Source organism: Rissa tridactyla, chromosome 6, assembly GCF_028500815.1.
Source record: "Rissa tridactyla isolate bRisTri1 chromosome 6, bRisTri1.patW.cur.20221130, whole genome shotgun sequence".
Taxonomy (NCBI): Eukaryota; Metazoa; Chordata; class Aves; order Charadriiformes; family Laridae; genus Rissa; species Rissa tridactyla.
In genome coordinates this window covers 11873848-11901610 of record NC_071471.1, presented here as the reverse complement: position 1 = coordinate 11901610, position 27763 = coordinate 11873848, and the positions used below count along the sequence as shown (strand labels likewise).

At 64.5% G+C, this 27763-nt stretch overlaps 21 non-coding genes and 2 pseudogenes across 21 annotated transcripts; all 23 read right to left on the bottom strand.

The window, feature by feature from the left end:
- Positions 1–544: 544 nt before the first annotated feature.
- LOC128912017 (5S ribosomal RNA) lies at positions 545–663 on the bottom strand. The gene has a single exon (XR_008467348.1). It is a non-coding gene; the product is annotated as a 5S ribosomal RNA (ribosomal RNA).
- A 1136-nt stretch (positions 664–1799) lies between these two features.
- Positions 1800–1918, bottom strand: LOC128912016 (5S ribosomal RNA). The gene has a single exon (XR_008467347.1). It is a non-coding gene; the product is annotated as a 5S ribosomal RNA (ribosomal RNA).
- Positions 1919–3054: 1136 nt separating this feature from the next.
- On the bottom strand, positions 3055–3173 carry LOC128912015 (5S ribosomal RNA). Its single transcript, XR_008467346.1, has one exon. It is a non-coding gene; the product is annotated as a 5S ribosomal RNA (ribosomal RNA).
- Positions 3174–4314: 1141 nt separating this feature from the next.
- LOC128912096 (5S ribosomal RNA) lies at positions 4315–4433 on the bottom strand. The gene has a single exon (XR_008467427.1). It is a non-coding gene; the product is annotated as a 5S ribosomal RNA (ribosomal RNA).
- Positions 4434–5569: 1136 nt separating this feature from the next.
- Positions 5570–5688, bottom strand: LOC128912070 (5S ribosomal RNA). Its single transcript, XR_008467402.1, has one exon. It is a non-coding gene; the product is annotated as a 5S ribosomal RNA (ribosomal RNA).
- Positions 5689–6689: 1001 nt separating this feature from the next.
- Positions 6690–6808, bottom strand: LOC128912125 (5S ribosomal RNA). The gene has a single exon (XR_008467456.1). It is a non-coding gene; the product is annotated as a 5S ribosomal RNA (ribosomal RNA).
- Positions 6809–7956: 1148 nt separating this feature from the next.
- LOC128912188 (5S ribosomal RNA) lies at positions 7957–8065 on the bottom strand (annotated as a pseudogene).
- A 1139-nt stretch (positions 8066–9204) lies between these two features.
- On the bottom strand, positions 9205–9323 carry LOC128912095 (5S ribosomal RNA). Its single transcript, XR_008467426.1, has one exon. It is a non-coding gene; the product is annotated as a 5S ribosomal RNA (ribosomal RNA).
- A 1136-nt stretch (positions 9324–10459) lies between these two features.
- Positions 10460–10578, bottom strand: LOC128912014 (5S ribosomal RNA). The gene has a single exon (XR_008467345.1). It is a non-coding gene; the product is annotated as a 5S ribosomal RNA (ribosomal RNA).
- Positions 10579–11726: 1148 nt separating this feature from the next.
- Positions 11727–11845, bottom strand: LOC128912191 (5S ribosomal RNA). The gene has a single exon (XR_008467516.1). It is a non-coding gene; the product is annotated as a 5S ribosomal RNA (ribosomal RNA).
- A 1013-nt stretch (positions 11846–12858) lies between these two features.
- LOC128912186 (5S ribosomal RNA) lies at positions 12859–12967 on the bottom strand (annotated as a pseudogene).
- Positions 12968–14106: 1139 nt separating this feature from the next.
- LOC128912094 (5S ribosomal RNA) lies at positions 14107–14225 on the bottom strand. Its single transcript, XR_008467425.1, has one exon. It is a non-coding gene; the product is annotated as a 5S ribosomal RNA (ribosomal RNA).
- Positions 14226–15357: 1132 nt separating this feature from the next.
- Positions 15358–15476, bottom strand: LOC128912013 (5S ribosomal RNA). Its single transcript, XR_008467344.1, has one exon. It is a non-coding gene; the product is annotated as a 5S ribosomal RNA (ribosomal RNA).
- Positions 15477–16627: 1151 nt separating this feature from the next.
- Positions 16628–16745, bottom strand: LOC128912151 (5S ribosomal RNA). The gene has a single exon (XR_008467482.1). It is a non-coding gene; the product is annotated as a 5S ribosomal RNA (ribosomal RNA).
- Positions 16746–17892: 1147 nt separating this feature from the next.
- On the bottom strand, positions 17893–18011 carry LOC128912165 (5S ribosomal RNA). The gene has a single exon (XR_008467496.1). It is a non-coding gene; the product is annotated as a 5S ribosomal RNA (ribosomal RNA).
- A 1001-nt stretch (positions 18012–19012) lies between these two features.
- LOC128912012 (5S ribosomal RNA) lies at positions 19013–19131 on the bottom strand. Its single transcript, XR_008467343.1, has one exon. It is a non-coding gene; the product is annotated as a 5S ribosomal RNA (ribosomal RNA).
- Positions 19132–20280: 1149 nt separating this feature from the next.
- On the bottom strand, positions 20281–20399 carry LOC128912154 (5S ribosomal RNA). Its single transcript, XR_008467485.1, has one exon. It is a non-coding gene; the product is annotated as a 5S ribosomal RNA (ribosomal RNA).
- Positions 20400–21536: 1137 nt separating this feature from the next.
- LOC128912105 (5S ribosomal RNA) lies at positions 21537–21655 on the bottom strand. The gene has a single exon (XR_008467436.1). It is a non-coding gene; the product is annotated as a 5S ribosomal RNA (ribosomal RNA).
- Positions 21656–22792: 1137 nt separating this feature from the next.
- Positions 22793–22911, bottom strand: LOC128912011 (5S ribosomal RNA). Its single transcript, XR_008467342.1, has one exon. It is a non-coding gene; the product is annotated as a 5S ribosomal RNA (ribosomal RNA).
- A 1015-nt stretch (positions 22912–23926) lies between these two features.
- LOC128912181 (5S ribosomal RNA) lies at positions 23927–24045 on the bottom strand. The gene has a single exon (XR_008467512.1). It is a non-coding gene; the product is annotated as a 5S ribosomal RNA (ribosomal RNA).
- Positions 24046–25193: 1148 nt separating this feature from the next.
- On the bottom strand, positions 25194–25312 carry LOC128912010 (5S ribosomal RNA). Its single transcript, XR_008467341.1, has one exon. It is a non-coding gene; the product is annotated as a 5S ribosomal RNA (ribosomal RNA).
- A 1149-nt stretch (positions 25313–26461) lies between these two features.
- Positions 26462–26580, bottom strand: LOC128912141 (5S ribosomal RNA). Its single transcript, XR_008467472.1, has one exon. It is a non-coding gene; the product is annotated as a 5S ribosomal RNA (ribosomal RNA).
- Positions 26581–27581: 1001 nt separating this feature from the next.
- Positions 27582–27700, bottom strand: LOC128912180 (5S ribosomal RNA). The gene has a single exon (XR_008467511.1). It is a non-coding gene; the product is annotated as a 5S ribosomal RNA (ribosomal RNA).
- Between the last annotated feature and the right edge of the window lie 63 nt (positions 27701–27763).

Genomic DNA, 27763 nt, shown 5'->3' with positions numbered 1-27763 from the left:
AACCCAAAAAACCTCCACAAGCCTCCCACGTGCCCTGCAGCCCCACACACCCACCCGCCTGCCGCAACCACACACGCACCTGCCCCCCCGACACAACCCCCCACCCGCAACACCAAAACGCTCAACACCCCTCCGCCCGCCCCCAAAAGCCTACAGCACCCAACATGCCACGCGCAACACTCCAGAAAACCTCCACACCCCTGCCACATGGCCCGCAGCCCCACACACCCGCCCACCTGCCGCAACTACACCCGCACCTGCCCCAACACAGCCCCCCAAAATACTTACACACCACTCCCACACGCCCCGCGCCCTCCAGCCCCACACACCCACCCGCCTGCCGCAACACCCCACGCGCAACACCAAAACACTCAACGCCCCCCCGCCTGCCGGCAAAAGCCTACAACAGCCCAAAAAACCTCCACAAGCCTCCCACGCGCCCCGCAGCCCCACACACCCACCCGCCTGCCGCAACCACACCCGCACCTGCCCCCCTGCCGGCCGCAACAGCAAAACGCGCAGCGCCCCTCCGCCCGCCGGCAAAAGCCTACAGCACCCGGTATTCCCGGGCGGTCTCCCATCCAAGTACTAACCGGGCCCGACCCTGCTTAGCTTCCGAGATCAGACGAGATCGGGCGTTCTCAGGGTGGTATGGCCGTAGGCACCCCTCTGCCCCACAACAGCCCTCTCCACACCCACCGCCCACACCGCCCTCCCGCACTCACGCACACAACAACGCCTCACACCACACACACACACACAAACACACACGCAACACACGCACCTACCCACAACACACCTCACACAAAACAACACCCCACACGCAACACCCCGCAAAAAATACACACCCCTCACCACACGCACCCTGCCCTACACACACACACACGCACCCGCCTCACGCAACAACACACGCACCTGCCACAACACAACACCCCACACACAACACCACTAAATACTTACACCACACTCACGCACCACACGCGCCCTACAGCCCCACACACCCTCCCTCCTCCCGCAACAACACCCGCACCTGCCCCGACGCCTGCCAGAATACCCCACTCGCAACACCACAACGCTCGCCAGACGCTCCGCCCGACGCCAAAATCATACACCACCCAACACCCCAAAAGACCTCCACACCCCTGCTACACGCCCCGCAGCCCCGCACACCCACCCGCCTGCCGCAACACCCCACTCGCAACACCAAAACACTCAACGCCCCCCCGCCTGCCGGCAAAAGCCTACAGCACCCAACAACCCAAAAAACCTCCACAAGCCTCCCACGTGCCCTGCAGCCCCACACACCCACCCGCCTGCCGCAACCACACACGCACCTGCCCCCCCGACACAACCCCCCACCCGCAACACCAAAACGCTCAACACCCCTCCGCCCGCCCCCAAAAGCCTACAGCACCCAACATGCCACGCGCAACACTCCAGAAAACCTCCACACCCCTGCCACATGGCCCGCAGCCCCACACACCCGCCCGCCTGCCGCAACTACACCCGCACCTGCCCCAACACAGCCCCCCAAAATACTTACACACCACTCCCACACGCCCCGCGCCCTCCAGCCCCACACACCCACCCGCCTGCCGCAACACCCCACGCGCAACACCAAAACACTCAACGCCCCCCCGCCTGCCGGCAAAAGCCTACAACAGCCCAAAAAACCTCCACAAGCCTCCCACGCGCCCCGCAGCCCCACACACCCACCCGCCTGCCGCAACGACACCCGCACCTGCCCCCCTGCCGGCCGCAACAGCAAAACGCGCAGCGCCCCTCCGCCCGCCGGCAAAAGCCTACAGCACCCGGTATTCCCGGGCGGTCTCCCATCCAAGTACTAACCGGGCCCGACCCTGCTTAGCTTCCGAGATCAGACGAGATCGGGCGTTCTCAGGGTGGTATGGCCGTAGGCACCCCTCTGCCCCACAACAGCCCTCTCCACACCCACCGCCCACACCGCCCTCCCGCACTCACGCACACAACAACGCCTCACACCACACACACACACACAAACACACACGCAACACACGCACCTACCCACAACACACCTCACACAAAACAACACCCCACACGCAACACCCCGCAAAAAATACACACCCCTCACCACACGCACCCTGCCCTACACACACACACACGCACCCGCCTCACGCAACAACACACGCACCTGCCACAACACAACACCCCACACACAACACCACTAAATACTTACACCACACTCACGCACCACACGCGCCCTACAGCCCCACACACCCTCCCTCCTCCCGCAACAACACCCGCACCTGCCCCGACGCCTGCCAGAATACCCCACTCGCAACACCACAACGCTCGCCAGACGCTCCGCCCGACGCCAAAATCATACACCACCCAACACCCCAAAAGACCTCCACACCCCTGCTACACGCCCCGCAGCCCCGCACACCCACCCGCCTGCCGCAACACCCCACTCGCAACACCAAAACACTCAACGCCCCCCCGCCTGCCGGCAAAAGCCTACAGCACCCAACAACCCAAAAAACCTCCACAAGCCTCCCACGTGCCCTGCAGCCCCACACACCCACCCGCCTGCCGCAACCACACACGCACCTGCCCCCCCGACACAACCCCCCACCCGCAACACCAAAACGCTCAACACCCCTCCGCCCGCCCCCAAAAGCCTACAGCACCCAACATGCCACGCGCAACACTCCAGAAAACCTCCACACCCCTGCCACATGGCCCGCAGCCCCACACACCCGCCCGCCTGCCGCAACTACACCCGCACCTGCCCCAACACAGCCCCCCAAAATACTTACACACCACTCCCACACGCCCCGCGCCCTCCAGCCCCACACACCCACCCGCCTGCCGCAACACCCCACGCGCAACACCAAAACACTCAACGCCCCCCCGCCTGCCGGCAAAAGCCTACAACAGCCCAAAAAACCTCCACAAGCCTCCCACGCGCCCCGCAGCCCCACACACCCACCCGCCTGCCACAACGACACCCGCACCTGCCCCCCTGCCGGCCGCAACAGCAAAACGCGCAGCGCCCCTCCGCCCGCCGGCAAAAGCCTACAGCACCCGGTATTCCCGGGCGGTCTCCCATCCAAGTACTAACCGGGCCCGACCCTGCTTAGCTTCCGAGATCAGACGAGATCGGGCGTTCTCAGGGTGGTATGGCCGTAGGCACCCCTCTGCCCCACAACAGCCCTCTCCACACCCACCGCCCACACCGCCCTCCCGCACTCACGCACACAACAACGCCTCACACCACACACACACACACACACAAACACACACGCAACACACGCACCTACCCACAACACACCTCACACAAAACAACACCCCACACGCAACACCCCGCAAAAAATACACACCCCTCACCACACGCACCCTGCCCTACACACACACACACGCACCCGCCTCACGCAACAACACACGCACCTGCCACAACACAACACCCCACACACAACACCACTAAATACTTACACCACACTCACGCACCACACGCGCCCTACAGCCCCACACACCCTCCCTCCTCCCGCAACAACACCCGCACCTGCCCCGACGCCTGCCAGAATACCCCACTCGCAACACCACAACGCTCGCCAGACGCTCCGCCCGACGCCAAAATCATACACCACCCAACACCCCAAAAGACCTCCACACCCCTGCTACACGCCCCGCAGCCCCGCACACCCACCCGCCTGCCGCAACACCCCACTCGCAACACCAAAACACTCAACGCCCCCCCCGCCTGCCGGCAAAAGCCTACAGCACCCAACAACCCAAAAAACCTCCACAAGCCTCCCACGTGCCCTGCAGCCCCACACACCCACCCGCCTGCCGCAACCACACACGCACCTGCCCCCCCGACACAACCCCCCACCCGCAACACCAAAACGCTCAACACCCCTCCGCCCGCCCCCAAAAGCCTACAGCACCCAACATGCCACGCGCAACACTCCAGAAAACCTCCACACCCCTGCCACATGGCCCGCAGCCCCACACACCCGCCCACCTGCCGCAACTACACCCGCACCTGCCCCAACACAGCCCCCCAAAATACTTACACACCACTCCCACACGCCCCGCGCCCTCCAGCCCCACACACCCACCCGCCTGCCGCAACACCCCACGCGCAACACCAAAACACTCAACGCCCCCCCGCCTGCCGGCAAAAGCCTACAACAGCCCAAAAAACCTCCACAAGCCTCCCACGCGCCCCGCAGCCCCACACACCCACCCGCCTGCCGCAACGACACCCGCACCTGCCCCCCTGCCGGCCGCAACAGCAAAACGCGCAGCGCCCCTCCGCCCGCCGGCAAAAGCCTACAGCACCCGGTATTCCCGGGCGGTCTCCCATCCAAGTACTAACCGGGCCCGACCCTGCTTAGCTTCCGAGATCAGACGAGATCGGGCATTCTCAGGGTGGTATGGCCGTAGGCACCCCTCTGCCCCACAACAGCCCTCTCCACACCCACCGCCCACACCGCCCTCCCGCACTCACGCACACAACAACGCCTCACACCACACACACACACACAAACACACACGCAACACACGCACCTACCCACAACACACCTCACACAAAACAACACCCCACACGCAACACCCCGCAAAAAATACACACCCCTCACCACACGCACCCTGCCCTACACACACACACACGCACCCGCCTCACGCAACAACACACGCACCTGCCACAACACAACACCCCACACACAACACCACTAAATACTTACACCACACTCACGCACCACACGCGCCCTACAGCCCCACACACCCTCCCTCCTCCCGCAACAACACCCGCACCTGCCCCGACGCCTGCCAGAATACCCCACTCGCAACACCACAACGCTCGCCAGACGCTCCGCCCGACGCCAAAATCATACACCACCCAACACCCCAAAAGACCTCCACACCCCTGCTACACGCCCCGCAGCCCCGCACACCCACCCGCCTGCCGCAACACCCCACTCGCAACACCAAAACACTCAACGCCCCCCCGCCTGCCGGCAAAAGCCTACAGCACCCAACAACCCAAAAAACCTCCACAAGCCTCCCACGTGCCCTGCAGCCCCACACACCCACCCGCCTGCCGCAACCACACACGCACCTGCCCCCCCGACACAACCCCCCACCCGCAACACCAAAACGCTCAACACCCCTCCGCCCGCCCCCAAAAGCCTACAGCACCCAACATGCCACGCGCAACACTCCAGAAAACCTCCACACCCCTGCCACATGGCCCGCAGCCCCACACACCCGCCCGCCTGCCGCAACTACACCCGCACCTGCCCCAACACAGCCCCCCAAAATACTTACACACCACTCCCACACGCCCCGCGCCCTCCAGCCCCACACACCCACCCGCCTGCCGCAACACCCCACGCGCAACACCAAAACACTCAACGCCCCCCCGCCTGCCGGCAAAAGCCTACAACAGCCCAAAAAACCTCCACAAGCCTCCCACGCGCCCCGCAGCCCCACACACCCACCCGCCTGCCGCAACGACACCCGCACCTGCCCCCCTGCCGGCCGCAACAGCAAAACGCGCAGCGCCCCTCCGCCCGCCGGCAAAAGCCTACAGCACCCGGTATTCCCAGGCGGTCTCCCATCCAAGTACTAACCGGGCCCGACCCTGCTTAGCTTCCGAGATCAGACGAGATCGGGCATTCTCAGGGTGGTATGGCCGTAGGCACCCCTCTGCCCCACAACAGCCCTCTCCACACCCACCGCCCACACCGCCCTCCCGCACTCACGCACACAACAACGCCTCACACCACACACACACACACAAACACACACGCAACACACGCACCTACCCACAACACACCTCACACAAAACAACACCCCACACGCAACACCCCGCAAAAAATACACACCCCTCACCACACGCACCCTGCCCTACACACACACACACGCACCCGCCTCACGCAACAACACACGCACCTGCCACAACACAACACCCCACACACAACACCACTAAATACTTACACCACACTCACGCACCACACGCGCCCTACAGCCCCACACACCCTCCCTCCTCCCGCAACAACACCCGCACCTGCCCCGACGCCTGCCAGAATACCCCACTCGCAACACCACAACGCTCGCCAGACGCTCCGCCCGACGCCAAAATCATACACCACCCAACACCCCAAAAGACCTCCACACCCCTGCTACACGCCCCGCAGCCCCGCACACCCACCCGCCTGCCGCAACACCCCACTCGCAACACCAAAACACTCAACGCCCCCCCGCCTGCCGGCAAAAGCCTACAGCACCCAACAACCCAAAAAACCTCCACAAGCCTCCCACGTGCCCTGCAGCCCCACACACCCACCCGCCTGCCGCAACCACACACGCACCTGCCCCCCCGACACAACCCCCCACCCGCAACACCAAAACGCTCAACACCCCTCCGCCCGCCCCCAAAAGCCTACAGCACCCAACATGCCACGCGCAACACTCCAGAAAACCTCCACACCCCTGCCACATGGCCCGCAGCCCCACACACCCGCCCGCCTGCCGCAACTACACCCGCACCTGCCCCAACACAGCCCCCCAAAAGACCTCCACACCCCTGCTACACGCCCCGCAGCCCCACACACCCACCCGCCTGCCGCAACGACACCCGCACCTGCCCCCCTGCCGGCCGCAACAGCAAAACGCGCAGCGCCCCTCCGCCCGCCGGCAAAAGCCTACAGCACCCGGTATTCCCGGGCGGTCTCCCATCCAAGTACTAACTGGGCCCGACCCTGCTTAGCTTCCGAGATCAGACGAGATCGGGCGTTCTCAGGGTGGTATGGCCGTAGGCACCCCTCTGCCCCACAACAGCCCTCTCCACACCCACCGCCCACACCGCCCTCCCGCACTCACGCACACCCCCACGCACACAACAACGCCTCACACCACACACACACACACAAACACACACGCAACACACGCACCTACCCACAACACACCTCACACAAAACAACACCCCACACGCAACACCCTGCAAAAAATACACACCCCTCACCACACGCACCCTGCCCTACACACACACACACGCACCCGCCTCACGCAACAACACACGCACCTGCCACAACACAACACCCCACACACAACACCACTAAATACTTACACCACACTCACGCACCACACGCGCCCTACAGCCCCACACACCCTCCCTCCTCCCGCAACAACACCCGCACCTGCCCCGACGCCTGCCAGAATACCCCACTCGCAACACCACAACGCTCGCCAGACGCTCCGCCCGACGCCAAAATCATACACCACCCAACACCCCAAAAGACCTCCACACCCCTGCTACACGCCCCGCAGCCCCGCACACCCACCCGCCTGCCGCAACACCCCACTCGCAACACCAAAACACTCAACGCCCCCCCGCCTGCCGGCAAAAGCCTACAGCACCCAACAACCCAAAAAACCTCCACAAGCCTCCCACGTGCCCTGCAGCCCCACACACCCACCCGCCTGCCGCAACCACACACGCACCTGCCCCCCCGACACAACCCCCCACCCGCAACACCAAAACGCTCAACACCCCTCCGCCCGCCCCCAAAAGCCTACAGCACCCAACATGCCACGCGCAACACTCCAGAAAACCTCCACACCCCTGCCACATGGCCCGCAGCCCCACACACCCGCCCGCCTGCCGCAACTACACCCGCACCTGCCCCAACACAGCCCCCCAAAATACTTACACACCACTCCCACACGCCCCGCGCCCTCCAGCCCCACACACCCACCCGCCTGCCGCAACACCCCACGCGCAACACCAAAACACTCAACGCCCCCCCGCCTGCCGGCAAAAGCCTACAACAGCCCAAAAAACCTCCACAAGCCTCCCACGCGCCCCGCAGCCCCACACACCCACCCGCCTGCCGCAACGACACCCGCACCTGCCCCCCTGCCGGCCGCAACAGCAAAACGCGCAGCGCCCCTCCGCCCGCCGGCAAAAGCCTACAGCACCCGGTATTCCCGGGCGGTCTCCCATCCAAGTACTAACCGGGCCCGACCCTGCTTAGCTTCCGAGATCAGGCGTTCTCAGGGTGGTATGGCCGTAGGCACCCCTCTGCCCCACAACAGCCCTCTCCACACCCACCGCCCACACCGCCCTCCCGCACTCACGCACACAACAACGCCTCACACCACACACACACACACACAAACACACACGCAACACACGCACCTACCCACAACACACCTCACACAAAACAACACCCCACACGCAACACCCCGCAAAAAATACACACCCCTCACCACACGCACCCTGCCCTACACACACACACACGCACCCGCCTCACGCAACAACACACGCACCTGCCACAACACAACACCCCACACACAACACCACTAAATACTTACACCACACTCACGCACCACACGCGCCCTACAGCCCCACACACCCTCCCTCCTCCCGCAACAACACCCGCACCTGCCCCGACGCCTGCCAGAATACCCCACTCGCAACACCACAACGCTCGCCAGACGCTCCGCCCGACGCCAAAATCATACACCACCCAACACCCCAAAAGACCTCCACACCCCTGCTACACGCCCCGCAGCCCCGCACACCCACCCGCCTGCCGCAACACCCCACTCGCAACACCAAAACACTCAACGCCCCCCCCGCCTGCCGGCAAAAGCCTACAGCACCCAACAACCCAAAAAACCTCCACAAGCCTCCCACGTGCCCTGCAGCCCCACACACCCACCCGCCTGCCGCAACCACACACGCACCTGCCCCCCCGACACAACCCCCCACCCGCAACACCAAAACGCTCAACACCCCTCCGCCCGCCCCCAAAAGCCTACAGCACCCAACATGCCACGCGCAACACTCCAGAAAACCTCCACACCCCTGCCACATGGCCCGCAGCCCCACACACCCGCCCGCCTGCCGCAACTACACCCGCACCTGCCCCAACACAGCCCCCCAAAATACTTACACACCACTCCCACACGCCCCGCGCCCTCCAGCCCCACACACCCACCCGCCTGCCGCAACACCCCACGCGCAACACCAAAACACTCAACGCCCCCCCGCCTGCCGGCAAAAGCCTACAACAGCCCAAAAAACCTCCACAAGCCTCCCACGCGCCCCGCAGCCCCACACACCCACCCGCCTGCCGCAACGACACCCGCACCTGCCCCCCTGCCGGCCGCAACAGCAAAACGCGCAGCGCCCCTCCGCCCGCCGGCAAAAGCCTACAGCACCCGGTATTCCCGGGCGGTCTCCCATCCAAGTACTAACCGGGCCCGACCCTGCTTAGCTTCCGAGATCAGACGAGATCGGGCATTCTCAGGGTGGTATGGCCGTAGGCACCCCTCTGCCCCACAACAGCCCTCTCCACACCCACCGCCCACACCGCCCTCCCGCACTCACGCACACAACAACGCCTCACACCACACACACACACACAAACACACACGCAACACACGCACCTACCCACAACACACCTCACACAAAACAACACCCCACACGCAACACCCCGCAAAAAATACACACCCCTCACCACACGCACCCTGCCCTACACACACACACACGCACCCGCCTCACGCAACAACACACGCACCTGCCACAACACAACACCCCACACACAACACCACTAAATACTTACACCACACTCACGCACCACACGCGCCCTACAGCCCCACACACCCTCCCTCCTCCCGCAACAACACCCGCACCTGCCCCGACGCCTGCCAGAATACCCCACTCGCAACACCACAACGCTCGCCAGACGCTCCGCCCGACGCCAAAATCATACACCACCCAACACCCCAAAAGACCTCCACACCCCTGCTACACGCCCCGCAGCCCCGCACACCCACCCGCCTGCCGCAACACCCCACTCGCAACACCAAAACACTCAACGCCCCCCCGCCTGCCGGCAAAAGCCTACAGCACCCAACAACCCAAAAAACCTCCACAAGCCTCCCACGTGCCCTGCAGCCCCACACACCCACCCGCCTGCCGCAACCACACACGCACCTGCCCCCCCGACACAACCCCCCACCCGCAACACCAAAACGCTCAACACCCCTCCGCCCGCCCCCAAAAGCCTACAGCACCCAACATGCCACGCGCAACACTCCAGAAAACCTCCACACCCCTGCCACATGGCCCGCAGCCCCACACACCCGCCCGCCTGCCGCAACTACACCCGCACCTGCCCCAACACAGCCCCCCAAAATACTTACACACCACTCCCACACGCCCCGCGCCCTCCAGCCCCACACACCCACCCGCCTGCCGCAACACCCCACGCGCAACACCAAAACACTCAACGCCCCCCCGCCTGCCGGCAAAAGCCTACAACAGCCCAAAAAACCTCCACAAGCCTCCCACGCGCCCCGCAGCCCCACACACCCACCCGCCTGCCGCAACGACACCCGCACCTGCCCCCCTGCCGGCCGCAACAGCAAAACGCGCAGCGCCCCTCCGCCCGCCGGCAAAAGCCTACAGCACCCGGTATTCCCGGGCGGTCTCCCATCCAAGTACTAACCGGGCCCGACCCTGCTTAGCTTCCGAGATCAGACGAGATCGGGCGTTCTCAGGGTGGTATGGCCGTAGGCACCCCTCTGCCCCACAACAGCCCTCTCCACACCCACCGCCCACACCGCCCTCCCGCACTCACGCACACCCCCACGCACACAACAACGCCTCACACCACACACACACACACAAACACACACGCAACACACGCACCTACCCACAACACACCTCACACAAAACAACACCCCACACGCAACACCCCGCAAAAAATACACACCCCTCACCACACGCACCCTGCCCTACACACACACACACGCACCCGCCTCACGCAACAACACACGCACCTGCCACAACACAACACCCCACACACAACACCACTAAATACTTACACCACACTCACGCACCACACGCGCCCTACAGCCCCACACACCCTCCCTCCTCCCGCAACAACACCCGCACCTGCCCCGACGCCTGCCAGAATACCCCACTCGCAACACCACAACGCTCGCCAGACGCTCCGCCCGACGCCAAAATCATACACCACCCAACACCCCAAAAGACCTCCACACCCCTGCTACACGCCCCGCAGCCCCGCACACCCACCCGCCTGCCGCAACACCCCACTCGCAACACCAAAACACTCAACGCCCCCCCGCCTGCCGGCAAAAGCCTACAGCACCCAACAACCCAAAAAACCTCCACAAGCCTCCCACGTGCCCTGCAGCCCCACACACCCACCCGCCTGCCGCAACCACACACGCACCTGCCCCCCCGACACAACCCCCCACCCGCAACACCAAAACGCTCAACACCCCTCCGCCCGCCCCCAAAAGCCTACAGCACCCAACATGCCACGCGCAACACTCCAGAAAACCTCCACACCCCTGCCACATGGCCCGCAGCCCCACACACCCGCCCACCTGCCGCAACTACACCCGCACCTGCCCCAACACAGCCCCCCAAAATACTTACACACCACTCCCACACGCCCCGCGCCCTCCAGCCCCACACACCCACCCGCCTGCCGCAACACCCCACGCGCAACACCAAAACACTCAACGCCCCCCCGCCTGCCGGCAAAAGCCTACAACAGCCCAAAAAACCTCCACAAGCCTCCCACGCGCCCCGCAGCCCCACACACCCACCCGCCTGCCGCAACGACACCCGCACCTGCCCCCCTGCCGGCCGCAACAGCAAAACGCGCAGCGCCCCTCCGCCCGCCGGCAAAAGCCTACAGCACCCGGTATTCCCAGGCGGTCTCCCATCCAAGTACTAACCGGGCCCGACCCTGCTTAGCTTCCGAGATCGGACGAGATCGGGCGTTCTCAGGGTGGTATGGCCGTAGGCACCCCTCTGCCCCACAACAGCCCTCTCCACACCCACCGCCCACACCGCCCTCCCGCACTCACGCACACCCCCACGCACACAACAACGCCTCACACCACACACACACACACAAACACACACGCAACACACGCACCTACCCACAACACACCTCACACAAAACAACACCCCACACGCAACACCCCGCAAAAAATACACACCCCTCACCACACGCACCCTGCCCTACACACACACACACGCACCCGCCTCACGCAACAACACACGCACCTGCCACAACACAACACCCCACACACAACACCACTAAATACTTACACCACACTCACGCACCACACGCGCCCTACAGCCCCACACACCCTCCCTCCTCCCGCAACAACACCCGCACCTGCCCCGACGCCTGCCAGAATACCCCACTCGCAACACCACAACGCTCGCCAGACGCTCCGCCCGACGCCAAAATCATACACCACCCAACACCCCAAAAGACCTCCACACCCCTGCTACACGCCCCGCAGCCCCGCACACCCACCCGCCTGCCGCAACACCCCACTCGCAACACCAAAACACTCAACGCCCCCCCGCCTGCCGGCAAAAGCCTACAGCACCCAACAACCCAAAAAACCTCCACAAGCCTCCCACGTGCCCTGCAGCCCCACACACCCACCCGCCTGCCGCAACCACACACGCACCTGCCCCCCCGACACAACCCCCCACCCGCAACACCAAAACGCTCAACACCCCTCCGCCCGCCCCCAAAAGCCTACAGCACCCAACATGCCACGCGCAACACTCCAGAAAACCTCCACACCCCTGCCACATGGCCCGCAGCCCCACACACCCGCCCGCCTGCCGCAACTACACCCGCACCTGCCCCAACACAGCCCCCCAAAAGACCTCCACACCCCTGCTACACGCCCCGCAGCCCCACACACCCACCCGCCTGCCGCAACGACACCCGCACCTGCCCCCCTGCCGGCCGCAACAGCAAAACGCGCAGCGCCCCTCCGCCCGCCGGCAAAAGCCTACAGCACCCGGTATTCCCGGGCGGTCTCCCATCCAAGTACTAACCGGGCCCGACCCTGCTTAGCTTCCGAGATCAGGCGTTCTCAGGGTGGTATGGCCGTAGGCACCCCTCTGCCCCACAACAGCCCTCTCCACACCCACCGCCCACACCGCCCTCCCGCACTCACGCACACAACAACGCCTCACACCACACACACACACACACAAACACACACGCAACACACGCACCTACCCACAACACACCTCACACAAAACAACACCCCACACGCAACACCCCGCAAAAAATACACACCCCTCACCACACGCACCCTGCCCTACACACACACACACGCACCCGCCTCACGCAACAACACACGCACCTGCCACAACACAACACCCCACACACAACACCACTAAATACTTACACCACACTCACGCACCACACGCGCCCTACAGCCCCACACACCCTCCCTCCTCCCGCAACAACACCCGCACCTGCCCCGACGCCTGCCAGAATACCCCACTCGCAACACCACAACGCTCGCCAGACGCTCCGCCCGACGCCAAAATCATACACCACCCAACACCCCAAAAGACCTCCACACCCCTGCTACACGCCCCGCAGCCCCGCACACCCACCCGCCTGCCGCAACACCCCACTCGCAACACCAAAACACTCAACGCCCCCCCGCCTGCCGGCAAAAGCCTACAGCACCCAACAACCCAAAAAACCTCCACAAGCCTCCCACGTGCCCTGCAGCCCCACACACCCACCCGCCTGCCGCAACCACACACGCACCTGCCCCCCCGACACAACCCCCCACCCGCAACACCAAAACGCTCAACACCCCTCCGCCCGCCCCCAAAAGCCTACAGCACCCAACATGCCACGCGCAACACTCCAGAAAACCTCCACACCCCTGCCACATGGCCCGCAGCCCCACACACCCCGCCCGCCTGCCGCAACTACACCCGCACCTGCCCCAACACAGCCCCCCAAAATACTTACACACCACTCCCACACGCCCCGCGCCCTCCAGCCCCACACACCCACCCGCCTGCCGCAACACCCCACGCGCAACACCAAAACACTCAACGCCCCCCCGCCTGCCGGCAAAAGCCTACAACAGCCCAAAAAACCTCCACAAGCCTCCCACGCGCCCCGCAGCCCCACACACCCACCCGCCTGCCGCAACGACACCCGCACCTGCCCCCCTGCCGGCCGCAACAGCAAAACGCGCAGCGCCCCTCCGCCCGCCGGCAAAAGCCTACAGCACCCGGTATTCCCGGGCGGTCTCCCATCCAAGTACTAACCGGGCCCGACCCTGCTTAGCTTCCGAGATCAGACGAGATCGGGCATTCTCAGGGTGGTATGGCCGTAGGCACCCCTCTGCCCCACAACAGCCCTCTCCACACCCACCGCCCACACCGCCCTCCCGCACTCACGCACACAACAACGCCTCACACCACACACACACACACAAACACACACGCAACACACGCACCTACCCACAACACACCTCACACAAAACAACACCCCACACGCAACACCCCGCAAAAAATACACACCCCTCACCACACGCACCCTGCCCTACACACACACACACGCACCCGCCTCACGCAACAACACACGCACCTGCCACAACACAACACCCCACACACAACACCACTAAATACTTACACCACACTCACGCACCACACGCGCCCTACAGCCCCACACACCCTCCCTCCTCCCGCAACAACACCCGCACCTGCCCCGACGCCTGCCAGAATACCCCACTCGCAACACCACAACGCTCGCCAGACGCTCCGCCCGACGCCAAAATCATACACCACCCAACACCCCAAAAGACCTCCACACCCCTGCTACACGCCCCGCAGCCCCGCACACCCACCCGCCTGCCGCAACACCCCACTCGCAACACCAAAACACTCAACGCCCCCCCGCCTGCCGGCAAAAGCCTACAGCACCCAACAACCCAAAAAACCTCCACAAGCCTCCCACGTGCCCTGCAGCCCCACACACCCACCCGCCTGCCGCAACCACACACGCACCTGCCCCCCCGACACAACCCCCACCCGCAACACCAAAACGCTCAACACCCCTCCGCCCGCCCCCAAAAGCCTACAGCACCCAACATGCCACGCGCAACACTCCAGAAAACCTCCACACCCCTGCCACATGGCCCGCAGCCCCACACACCCGCCCGCCTGCCGCAACTACACCCGCACCTGCCCCAACACAGCCCCCAAAATACTTACACACCACTCCCACACGCCCCGCGCCCTCCAGCCCCACACACCCACCCGCCTGCCGCAACACCCCACGCGCAACACCAAAACACTCAACGCCCCCCCGCCTGCCGGCAAAAGCCTACAACAGCCCAAAAAACCTCCACAAGCCTCCCACGCGCCCCGCAGCCCACACACCCACCCGCCTGCCGCAACGACACCCGCACCTGCCCCCCTGCCGGCCGCAACAGCAAAACGCGCAGCGCCCCTCCGCCCGCCGCAAAAGCCTACAGCACCCGGTATTCCCGGGCGGTCTCCCATCCAAGTACTAACCGGGCCCGACCCTGCTTAGCTTCCGAGATCAGACGAGATCGGGCGTTCTCAGGGTGGTATGGCCGTAGGCACCCCTCTGCCCCACAACAGCCCTCTCCACACCCACCGCCCACACCGCCCTCCCGCACTCACGCACACCCCCACGCACACAACAACGCCTCACACCACACACACACACACAAACACACACGCAACACACGCACCTACCCACAACACACCTCACACAAAACAACACCCCACACGCAACACCCCGCAAAAAATACACACCCCTCACCACACGCACCCTGCCCTACACACACACACACACGCACCCGCCTCACGCAACAACACACGCACCTGCCACAACACAACACCCCACACACAACACCACTAAATACTTACACCACACTCACGCACCACACGCGCCCTACAGCCCCACACACCCTCCCTCCTCCCGCAACAACACCCGCACCTGCCCCGACGCCTGCCAGAATACCCCACTCGCAACACCACAACGCTCGCCAGACGCTCCGCCCGACGCCAAAATCATACACCACCCAACACCCCAAAAGACCTCCACACCCCTGCTACACGCCCCGCAGCCCCGCACACCCACCCGCCTGCCGCAACACCCCACTCGCAACACCAAAACACTCAACGCCCCCCCCGCCTGCCGGCAAAAGCCTACAGCACCCAACAACCCAAAAAACCTCCACAAGCCTCCCACGTGCCCTGCAGCCCCACACACCCACCCGCCTGCCGCAACCACACACGCACCTGCCCCCCCGACACAACCCCCCACCCGCAACACCAAAACGCTCAACACCCCTCCGCCCGCCCCCAAAAGCCTACAGCACCCAACATGCCACGCGCAACACTCCAGAAAACCTCCACACCCCTGCCACATGGCCCGCAGCCCCACACACCCGCCCACCTGCCGCAACTACACCCGCACCTGCCCCAACACAGCCCCCCAAAATACTTACACACCACTCCCACACGCCCCGCGCCCTCCAGCCCCACACACCCACCCGCCTGCCGCAACACCCCACGCGCAACACCAAAACACTCAACGCCCCCCCGCCTGCCGGCAAAAGCCTACAACAGCCCAAAAAACCTGCCACAAGCCTCCACGCGCCCCGCAGCCCCACACACCCACCCGCCTGCCGCAACGACACCCGCACCTGCCCCCCTGCCGGCCGCAACAGCAAAACGCGCAGCGCCCCTCCGCCCGCCGGCAAAAGCCTACAGCACCCGGTATTCCCAGGCGGTCTCCCATCCAAGTACTAACCGGGCCGACCCTGCTTAGCTTCCGAGATCAGACGAGATCGGGCGTTCTCAGGGTGGTATGGCCGTAGGCACCCCTCTGCCCCACAACAGCCCTCTCCACACCCACCGCCCACACCGCCCTCCCGCACTCACGCACACCCCCACGCACACAACAACGCCTCACACCAACACACACACACAAACACACACGCAACACACGCACCTACCCACAACACACCTCACACAAAACAACACCCCACACGCAACACCCCGCAAAAAATACACACCCCTCACCACACGCACCCTGCCCTACACACACACACACGCACCCGCCTCACGCAACAACACACGCACCTGCCACAACACAACACCCCACACACAACACCACTAAATACTTACACCACACTCACGCACCACACGCGCCCTACAGCCCCACACACCCTCCCTCCTCCCGCAACAACACCCGCACCTGCCCCGACGCCTGCCAGAATACCCCACTCGCAACACCACAACGCTCGCCAGACGCTCCGCCCGACGCCAAAATCATACACCACCCAACACCCCAAAAGACCTCCACACCCCTGCTACACGCCCCGCAGCCCCGCACACCCACCCGCCTGCCGCAACACCCCACTCGCAACACCAAAACACTCAACGCCCCCCCGCCTGCCGGCAAAAGCCTACAGCACCCAACAACCCAAAAAACCTCCACAAGCCTCCCACGTGCCCTGCAGCCCCACACACCCACCCGCCTGCCGCAACCACACACGCACCTGCCCCCCCGACACAACCCCCCACCCGCAACACCAAAACGCTCAACACCCCTCCGCCCGCCCCCAAAAGCCTACAGCACCCAACATGCCACGCGCAACACTCCAGAAAACCTCCACACCCCTGCCACATGGCCCGCAGCCCCACACACCCGCCCGCCTGCCGCAACTACACCCGCACCTGCCCCAACACAGCCCCCCAAAATACTTACACACCACTCCCACACGCCCCGCGCCCTCCAGCCCCACACACCCACCCGCCTGCCGCAACACCCCACGCGCAACACCAAAACACTCAACGCCCCCCCGCCTGCCGGCAAAAGCCTACAACAGCCCAAAAAACCTCCACAAGCCTCCCACGCGCCCCGCAGCTCCACACACCCACCCGCCTGCCGCAACGACACCCGCACCTGCCCCCCTGCCGGCCGCAACAGCAAAACGCGCAGCGCCCCTCCGCCCGCCGGCAAAAGCCTACAGCACCCGGTATTCCCAGGCGGTCTCCCATCCAAGTACTAACCGGGCCCGACCCTGCTTAGCTTCCGAGATCAGACGAGATCGGGCGTTCTCAGGGTGGTATGGCCGTAGGCACCCCTCTGCCCCACAACAGCCCTCTCCACACCCACCGCCCACACCGCCCTCCCGCACTCACGCACACAACAACGCCTCACACCACACACACACACACAAACACACACGCAACACACGCACCTACCCACAACACACCTCACACAAAACAACACCCCACACGCAACACCCCGCAAAAAATACACACCCCTCACCACACGCACCCTGCCCTACACACACACACACGCACCCGCCTCACGCAACAACACACGCACCTGCCACAACACAACACCCCACACACAACACCACTAAATACTTACACCACACTCACGCACCACACGCGCCCTACAGCCCCACACACCCTCCCTCCTCCCGCAACAACACCCGCACCTGCCCCGACGCCTGCCAGAATACCCCACTCGCAACACCACAACGCTCGCCAGACGCTCCGCCCGACGCCAAAATCATACACCACCCAACACCCCAAAAGACCTCCACACCCCTGCTACACGCCCCGCAGCCCCGCACACCCACCCGCCTGCCGCAACACCCCACTCGCAACACCAAAACACTCAACGCCCCCCCGCCTGCCGGCAAAAGCCTACAGCACCCAACAACCCAAAAAACCTCCACAAGCCTCCCACGTGCCCTGCAGCCCCACACACCCACCCGCCTGCCGCAACCACACACGCACCTGCCCCCCCGACACAACCCCCCACCCGCAACACCAAAACGCTCAACACCCCTCCGCCCGCCCCCAAAAGCCTACAGCACCCAACATGCCACGCGCAACACTCCAGAAAACCTCCACACCCCTGCCACATGGCCCGCAGCCCCACACACCCGCCCGCCTGCCGCAACTACACCCGCACCTGCCCCAACACAGCCCCCCAAAAGACCTCCACACCCCTGCTACACGCCCCGCAGCCCCACACACCCACCCGCCTGCCGCAACGACACCCGCACCTGCCCCCCTGCCGGCCGCAACAGCAAAACGCGCAGCGCCCCTCCGCCCGCCGGCAAAAGCCTACAGCACCCGGTATTCCCGGGCGGTCTCCCATCCAAGTACTAACCGGGCCCGACCCTGCTTAGCTTCCGAGATCAGACGAGATCGGGCGTTCTCAGGGTGGTATGGCCGTAGGCACCCCTCTGCCCCACAACAGCCCTCTCCACACCCACCGCCCACACCGCCCTCCCGCACTCACGCACACCCCCACGCACACAACAACGCCTCACACCACACACACACACACAAACACACACGCAACACACGCACCTACCCACAACACACCTCACACAAAACAACACCCCACACGCAACACCCTGCAAAAAATACACACCCCTCACCACACGCACCCTGCCCTACACACACACACACGCACCCGCCTCACGCAACAACACACGCACCTGCCACAACACAACACCCCACACACAACACCACTAAATACTTACACCACACTCACGCACCACACGCGCCCTACAGCCCCACACACCCTCCCTCCTCCCGCAACAACACCCGCACCTGCCCCGACGCCTGCCAGAATACCCCACTCGCAACACCACAACGCTCGCCAGACGCTCCGCCCGACGCCAAAATCATACACCACCCAACACCCCAAAAGACCTCCACACCCCTGCTACACGCCCCGCAGCCCCGCACACCCACCCGCCTGCCGCAACACCCCACTCGCAACACCAAAACACTCAACGCCCCCCCGCCTGCCGGCAAAAGCCTACAGCACCCAACAACCCAAAAAACCTCCACAAGCCTCCCACGTGCCCTGCAGCCCCACACACCCACCCGCCTGCCGCAACCACACACGCACCTGCCCCCCCGACACAACCCCCCACCCGCAACACCAAAACGCTCAACACCCCTCCGCCCGCCCCCAAAAGCCTACAGCACCCAACATGCCACGCGCAACACTCCAGAAAACCTCCACACCCCTGCCACATGGCCCGCAGCCCCACACACCCGCCCGCCTGCCGCAACTACACCCGCACCTGCCCCAACACAGCCCCCCAAAATACTTACACACCACTCCCACACGCCCCGCGCCCTCCAGCCCCACACACCCACCCGCCTGCCGCAACACCCCACGCGCAACACCAAAACACTCAACGCCCCCCCCGCCTGCCGGCAAAAGCCTACAACAGCCCAAAAAACCTCCACAAGCCTCCCACGCGCCCCGCAGCTCCACACACCCACCCGCCTGCCGCAACGACACCCGCACCTGCCCCCCTGCCGGCCGCAACAGCAAAACGCGCAGCGCCCCTCCGCCCGCCGGCAAAAGCCTACAGCACCCGGTATTCCCAGGCGGTCTCCCATCCAAGTACTAACCGGGCCCGACCCTGCTTAGCTTCCGAGATCAGACGAGATCGGGCGTTCTCAGGGTGGTATGGCCGTAGGCACCCCTCTGCCCCACAACAGCCCTCTCCACACCCCACCGCCCACACCGCCCTCCCGCACTCACGCACACAACAACGCCTCACACCACACACACACACACAAACACACACGCAACACACGCACCTACCCACAACACACCTCACACAAAACAACACCCCACACGCAACACCCCGCAAAAAATACACACCCCTCACCACACGCACCCTGCCCTACACACACACACACGCACCCGCCTCACGCAACAACACACGCACCTGCCACAACACAACACCCCACACACAACACCACTAAATACTTACACCACACTCACGCACCACACGCGCCCTACAGCCCCACACACCCTCCCTCCTCCCGCAACAACACCCGCACCTGCCCCGACGCCTGCCAGAATACCCCACTCGCAACACCACAACGCTCGCCAGACGCTCCGCCCGACGCCAAAATCATACACCACCCAACACCCCAAAAGACCTCCACACCCCTGCTACACGCCCCGCAGCCCCGCACACCCACCCGCCTGCCGCAACACCCCACTCGCAACACCAAAACACTCAACGCCCCCCCGCCTGCCGGCAAAAGCCTACAGCACCCAACAACCCAAAAAACCTCCACAAGCCTCCCACGTGCCCTGCAGCCCCACACACCCACCCGCCTGCCGCAACCACACACGCACCTGCCCCCCCGACACAACCCCCCACCCGCAACACCAAAACGCTCAACACCCCTCCGCCCGCCCCCAAAAGCCTACAGCACCCAACATGCCACGCGCAACACTCCAGAAAACCTCCACACCCCTGCCACATGGCCCGCAGCCCCACACACCCGCCCGCCTGCCGCAACTACACCCGCACCTGCCCCAACACAGCCCCCCAAAATACTTACACACCACTCCCACACGCCCCGCGCCCTCCAGCCCCACACACCCACCCGCCTGCCGCAACACCCCACGCGCAACACCAAAACACTCAACGCCCCCCCGCCTGCCGGCAAAAGCCTACAACAGCCCAAAAAACCTCCACAAGCCTCCCACGCGCCCCGCAGCCCCACACACCCACCCGCCTGCCGCAACGACACCCGCACCTGCCCCCCTGCCGGCCGCAACAGCAAAACGCGCAGCGCCCCTCCGCCCGCCGGCAAAAGCCTACAGCACCCGGTATTCCCGGGCGGTCTCCCATCCAAGTACTAACCGGGCCCGACCCTGCTTAGCTTCCGAGATCAGACGAGATCAGGCGTTCTCAGGGTGGTATGGCCGTAGGCACCCCTCTGCCCCACAACAGCCCTCTCCACACCCACCGCCCACACCGCCCTCCCGCACTCACGCACACAACAACGCCTCACACCACACACACACACACAAACACACACGCAACACACGCACCTACCCACAACACACCTCACACAAAACAACACCCCACACGCAACACCCCGCAAAAAATACACACCCCTCACCACACGCACCCTGCCCTACACACACACACACGCACCCGCCTCACGCAACAACACACGCACCTGCCACAACACAACACCCCACACACAACACCACTAAATACTTACACCACACTCACGCACCACACGCGCCCTACAGCCCCACACACCCTCCCTCCTCCCGCAACAACACCCGCACCTGCCCCGACGCCTGCCAGAATACCCCACTCGCAACACCACAACGCTCGCCAGACGCTCCGCCCGACGCCAAAATCATACACCACCCAACACCCCAAAAGACCTCCACACCCCTGCTACACGCCCCGCAGCCCCGCACACCCACCCGCCTGCCGCAACACCCCACTCGCAACACCAAAACACTCAACGCCCCCCCGCCTGCCGGCAAAAGCCTACAGCACCCAACAACCCAAAAAACCTCCACAAGCCTCCCACGTGCCCTGCAGCCCCACACACCCACCCGCCTGCCGCAACCACACACGCACCTGCCCCCCCGACACAACCCCCCACCCGCAACACCAAAACGCTCAACACCCCTCCGCCCGCCCCCCAAAAGCCTACAGCACCCAACATGCCACGCGCAACACTCCAGAAAACCTCCACACCCCTGCCACATGGCCCGCAGCCCCACACACCCGCCCGCCTGCCGCAACTACACCCGCACCTGCCCCAACACAGCCCCCCAAAATACTTACACACCACTCCCACACGCCCCGCGCCCTCCAGCCCCACACACCCACCCGCCTGCCGCAACACCCCACGCGCAACACCAAAACACTCAACGCCCCCCCGCCTGCCGGCAAAAGCCTACAACAGCCCAAAAAACCTCCACAAGCCTCCCACGCGCCCCGCAGCCCCACACACCCACCCGCCTGCCGCAACGACACCCGCACCTGCCCCCCTGCCGGCCGCAACAGCAAAACGCGCAGCGCCCCTCCGCCCGCCGGCAAAAGCCTACAGCACCCGGTATTCCCGGGCGGTCTCCCATCCAAGTACTAACCGGGCCCGACCCTGCTTAGCTTCCGAGATCAGACGAGATCGGGCGTTCTCAGGGTGGTATGGCCGTAGGCACCCCTCTGCCCCACAACAGCCCTCTCCACACCCACCGCCCACACCGCCCTCCCGCACTCACGCACACCCCCACGCACACAACAACGCCTCACACCACACACACACACACAAACACACACGCAACACACGCACCTACCCACAACACACCTCACACAAAACAACACCCCACACGCAACACCCCGCAAAAAATACACACCCCTCACCACACGCACCCTGCCCTACACACACACACACGCACCCGCCTCACGCAACAACACACGCACCTGCCACAACACAACACCCCACACACAACACCACTAAATACTTACACCACACTCACGCACCACACGCGCCCTACAGCCCCACACACCCTCCCTCCTCCCGCAACAACACCCGCACCTGCCCCGACGCCTGCCAGAATACCCCACTCGCAACACCACAACGCTCGCCAGACGCTCCGCCCGACGCCAAAATCATACACCACCCAACACCCCAAAAGACCTCCACACCCCTGCTACACGCCCCGCAGCCCCGCACACCCACCCGCCTGCCGCAACACCCCACTCGCAACACCAAAACACTCAACGCCCCCCCCGCCTGCCGGCAAAAGCCTACAGCACCCAACAACCCAAAAAACCTCCACAAGCCTCCCACGTGCCCTGCAGCCCCACACACCCACCCGCCTGCCGCAACCACACACGCACCTGCCCCCCCGACACAACCCCCCACCCGCAACACCAAAACGCTCAACACCCCTCCGCCCGCCCCCAAAAGCCTACAGCACCCAACATGCCACGCGCAACACTCCAGAAAACCTCCACACCCCTGCCACATGGCCCGCAGCCCCACACACCCGCCCGCCTGCCGCAACTACACCCGCACCTGCCCCAACACAGCCCCCCAAAAGACCTCCACACCCCTGCTACACGCCCCGCAGCCCCACACACCCACCCGCCTGCCGCAACGACACCCGCACCTGCCCCCCTGCCGGCCGCAACAGCAAAACGCGCAGCGCCCCCTCCGCCCGCCGGCAAAAGCCTACAGCACCCGGTATTCCCGGGCGGTCTCCCATCCAAGTACTAACTGGGCCCGACCCTGCTTAGCTTCCGAGATCAGACAAGGTCGGGCGTTCTCAGGGTGGTATGGCCGTAGGCACCCCTCTGCCCCACAACAGCCCTCTCCACACCCACCGCCCACACCGCCCTCCCGCACTCACGCACACCCCCACGCACACAACAACGCCTCACACCACACACACACACACAAACACACACGCAACACACGCACCTACCCACAACACACCTCACACAAAACAACACCCCACACGCAACACCCTGCAAAAAATACACACCCCTCACCACACGCACCCTGCCCTACACACACACACACGCACCCGCCTCACGCAACAACACACGCACCTGCCACAACACAACACCCCACACACAACACCACTAAATACTTACACCACACTCACGCACCACACGCGCCCTACAGCCCCACACACCCTCCCTCCTCCCGCAACAACACCCGCACCTGCCCCGACGCCTGCCAGAATACCCCACTCGCAACACCACAACGCTCGCCAGACGCTCCGCCCGACGCCAAAATCATACACCACCCAACACCCCAAAAGACCTCCACACCCCTGCTACACGCCCCGCAGCCCCGCACACCCACCCGCCTGCCGCAACACCCCACTCGCAACACCAAAACACTCAACGCCCCCCCGCCTGCCGGCAAAAGCCTACAGCACCCAACAACCCAAAAAACCTCCACAAGCCTCCCACGTGCCCTGCAGCCCCACACACCCACCCGCCTGCCGCAACCACACACGCACCTGCCCCCCCGACACAACCCCCCACCCGCAACACCAAAACGCTCAACACCCCTCCGCCCGCCCCCAAAAGCCTACAGCACCCAACATGCCACGCGCAACACTCCAGAAAACCTCCACACCCCTGCCACATGGCCCGCAGCCCCACACACCCGCCCGCCTGCCGCAACTACACCCGCACCTGCCCCAACACAGCCCCCCAAAATACTTACACACCACTCCCACACGCCCCGCGCCCTCCAGCCCCACACACCCACCCGCCTGCCGCAACACCCCACGCGCAACACCAAAACACTCAACGCCCCCCCGCCTGCCGGCAAAAGCCTACAACAGCCCAAAAAACCTCCACAAGCCTCCCACGCGCCCCGCAGCCCCACACACCCACCCGCCTGCCGCAACGACACCCGCACCTGCCCCCCTGCCGGCCGCAACAGCAAAACGCGCAGCGCCCCTCCGCCCGCCGGCAAAAGCCTACAGCACCCGGTATTCCCGGGCGGTCTCCCATCCAAGTACTAACCGGGCCCGACCCTGCTTAGCTTCCGAGATCAGACGAGATCGGGCGTTCTCAGGGTGGTATGGCCGTAGGCACCCCTCTGCCCCACAACAGCCCTCTCCACACCCACCACCCACACCGCCCTCCCGCACTCACGCACACCCCCACGCACACAACAACGCCTCACACCACACACACACACACAAACACACACGCAACACACGCACCTACCCACAACACACCTCACACAAAACAACACCCCACACGCAACACCCCGCAAAAAATACACACCCCTCACCACACGCACCCTGCCCTACACACACACACACGCACCCGCCTCACGCAACAACACACGCACCTGCCACAACACAACACCCCACACACAACACCACTAAATACTTACACCACACTCACGCACCACACGCGCCCTACAGCCCCACACACCCTCCCTCCTCCCGCAACAACACCCGCACCTGCCCCGACGCCTGCCAGAATACCCCACTCGCAACACCACAACGCTCGCCAGACGCTCCGCCCGACGCCAAAATCATACACCACCCAACACCCCAAAAGACCTCCACACCCCTGCTACACGCCCCGCAGCCCCGCACACCCACCCGCCTGCCGCAACACCCCACTCGCAACACCAAAACACTCAACGCCCCCCCGCCTGCCGGCAAAAGCCTACAGCACCCAACAACCCAAAAAACCTCCACAAGCCTCCCACGTGCCCTGCAGCCCCACACACCCACCCGCCTGCCGCAACCACACACGCACCTGCCCCCCCCGACACAACCCCCCACCCGCAACACCAAAACGCTCAACACCCCTCCGCCCGCCCCCAAAAGCCTACAGCACCCAACATGCCACGCGCAACACTCCAGAAAACCTCCACACCCCTGCCACATGGCCCGCAGCCCCACACACCCGCCCGCCTGCCGCAACTACACCCGCACCTGCCCCAACACAGCCCCCCAAAATACTTACACACCACTCCCACACGCCCCGCGCCCTCCAGCCCCACACACCCACCCGCCTGCCGCAACACCCCACGCGCAACACCAAAACACTCAACGCCCCCCCGCCTGCCGGCAAAAGCCTACAACAGCCCAAAAAACCTCCACAAGCCTCCCACGCGCCCCGCAGCCCCACACACCCACCCGCCTGCCGCAACGACACCCGCACCTGCCCCCCTGCCGGCCGCAACAGCAAAACGCGCAGCGCCCCTCCGCCCGCCGGCAAAAGCCTACAGCACCCGGTATTCCCGGGCGGTCTCCCATCCAAGTACTAACTGGGCCCGACCCTGCTTAGCTTCCGAGATCAGACGAGATCGGGCGTTCTCAGGGTGGTATGGCTGTAGGCACCCCTCTGCCCCACAACAGCCCTCTCCACACCCACCGCCCACACCGCCCTCCCGCACTCACGCACACAACAACGCCTCACACCACACACACACACACAAACACACACGCAACACACGCACCTACCCACAACACACCTCACACAAAACAACACCCCACACGCAACACCCCGCAAAAAATACACACCCCTCACCACACGCACCCTGCCCTACACACACACACACGCACCCGCCTCACGCAACAACACACGCACCTGCCACAACACAACACCCCACACACAACACCACTAAATACTTACACCACACTCACGCACCACACGCGCCCTACAGCCCCACACACCCTCCCTCCTCCCGCAACAACACCCGCACCTGCCCCGACGCCTGCCAGAATACCCCACTCGCAACACCACAACGCTCGCCAGACGCTCCGCCCGACGCCAAAATCATACACCACCCAACACCCCAAAAGACCTCCACACCCCTGCTACACGCCCCGCAGCCCCGCACACCCACCCGCCTGCCGCAACACCCCACTCGCAACACCAAAACACTCAACGCCCCCCCGCCTGCCGGCAAAAGCCTACAGCACCCAACAACCCAAAAAACCTCCACAAGCCTCCCACGTGCCCTGCAGCCCCACACACCCACCCGCCTGCCGCAACCACACACGCACCTGCCCCCCCGACACAACGCCCCACCCGCAACACCAAAACGCTCAACACCCCTCCGCCCGCCCCCAAAAGCCTACAGCACCCAACATGCCACGCGCAACACTCCAGAAAACCTCCACACCCCTGCCACATGGCCCGCAGCCCCACACACCCGCCCGCCTGCCGCAACTACACCCGCACCTGCCCCAACACAGCCCCCCAAAAGACCTCCACACCCCTGCTACACGCCCCGCAGCCCCACACACCCACCCGCCTGCCGCAACGACACCCGCACCTGCCCCCCTGCCGGCCGCAACAGCAAAACGCGCAGCGCCCCTCCGCCCGCCGGCAAAAGCCTACAGCACCCGGTATTCCCGGGCGGTCTCCCATCCAAGTACTAACTGGGCCCGACCCTGCTTAGCTTCCGAGATCAGACAAGGTCGGGCGTTCTCAGGGTGGTATGGCCGTAGGCACCCCTCTGCCCCACAACAGCCCTCTCCACACCCACCGCCCACACCGCCCTCCCGCACTCACG